Raw genomic sequence first — 1804 nt, forward strand, 5'->3', positions numbered from 1 at the left:
TTATCTTGTTTTTATAGGATTACAGAATTATTGTTAAAACAGGACATTTGTGAACAATCAGGTTTGTACAATATAGCAGAATTTTGACTCTATTAATTAACAACCAATCATTATACAGACAAGTAATACAGTCATATAACTTGACACTCAACTTTGTGACATTAAAACTAGCCAACTGCTTTAGCCATAACAAGTAAAATAAGACAGTCAAGGTAAATAACTTCTAGGTGGTCAAAAAATAACAAGATAACAAGGGTGGTCTTATGCCCTGTGTCAGGGCGACCCAAGACAGCAAGCAGGTTACAGAAGCGAAAACAAGCTGGTTAGCAAATATATAATGTCTGGAATCAGCACATTCCATGATTCATGGCGAGGACAATTTTCCAAGGCCCAAGGTTGCCCCCCTTTTCCTTCTGGTGTGGAGCAAAGTTCCTTCTGGTGGAGCAAAGTTGCTGCTGAAATGGCTCTGAACAAAATGGAGTAACTTAGGGAAGTTTGCTGAGCCAATTCATATCTCATGGTATTAATAAAGGAAATAAAAAGGTTAAAAGGTTGGTAAAATCATATGAAATAGAGATATTTTAATAAAGATTTATGTATGAAGATTAAAATGGTTGGATATTTCCAGAATAGAAGGGCTAATGAAAATATTTGAGCAAGTTTATTGAAGGTCTAAGCAGGTTTATAGAGATAGAGTTGTTATAATAATTAGTGTTGCAGCCAAAAATTTCAGTCCATTCCTCTGGCTTGTACTGCACACCCAGTTACAGTCTTAGGGTAAATGGATATAGACAAGTATTGGGGTTACCTGTAGCTACTAAAAGATGTGCTTTATGTTTCTCTGTATTATACAAGTGTCTCTTTTGGTACTTTCTTTAGCCCATAACAAGATACTTTGGCTCAAGAGGAGCTAGGTTTTTCCTCCCTGTACCTAATGGGTACAGTCCAGAAGGAAGCAATTTCAGTGAGCTTGCTGAGTCCTGACTGATCAGCTTATTTCCCGTCTATAGGTATGTGATGCATCCCCTCCCTCCCTTCTGAAAAATGTAAATCAGGGTATGGGGAGGGGCTGGAGAAGAAAGGAGACTACTTCTCTTTGTAGTTGAACAGCCTTCATTTGAGACAGACCTAAGAAAATTGTTTTAAATCCCTTTCTTAGGCTATGCCTACTTGATCTGAGATGTTAAATCTCTTCCAGTCAAAGTTTATTCAAGAATGTTTGGGTATTTTTCAAACTTAATCTACATATTACACAGTAATTAAAAGTACCAGACTGGTGTAACTAACCTTCTTGGATATTTAATAACCATACTTAGAAGCCTGTACTAATCTGGTCAAAAGGGACTTAAAGGGATAGTTTTTTGTTGTTGTTCCTTGTCCTCCAAGGTCGACTGAGTCCCAGGGGACTATAGGGCATCCTGAAATGTCCTCTAACTGTGGATCAGATGTGTCTGCTGATAAGATCCAGGGTGTAAATTGATACACCTCATTCCAAAATTTTAAGCTTTTCTCTTTGGAAATTTTAAGTCCTCTAGATTTGAGTAGGGTTCTAAGGGAACGAATTTGGCACTTCCTCTGGCATGATGTTAAATTTCCCATTGTAAAGGGAAGATGTTTTTACAGCAGTCTGACACTAGAGGGCTTGGAGCACCTTGGCAAGTTATAAGCCTCTAGGTTTGCAGAAAAAAAAGTGTTACTTTTAAATCTGGCCGTGAGCCACCGTGAATTACCAGGTGCTCGGCAGGGGCTTGTTAATTTAAATTCTCAACTGGTTTTAGTTGTGGCTTGAATGCCCTGGGGCAGG

Source organism: Nannospalax galili, unplaced genomic scaffold, assembly GCF_000622305.1.
Source record: "Nannospalax galili isolate Female #2095 unplaced genomic scaffold, S.galili_v1.0 scaffold870, whole genome shotgun sequence".
NCBI classification, from domain to species: Eukaryota; Metazoa; Chordata; class Mammalia; order Rodentia; family Spalacidae; genus Nannospalax; species Nannospalax galili.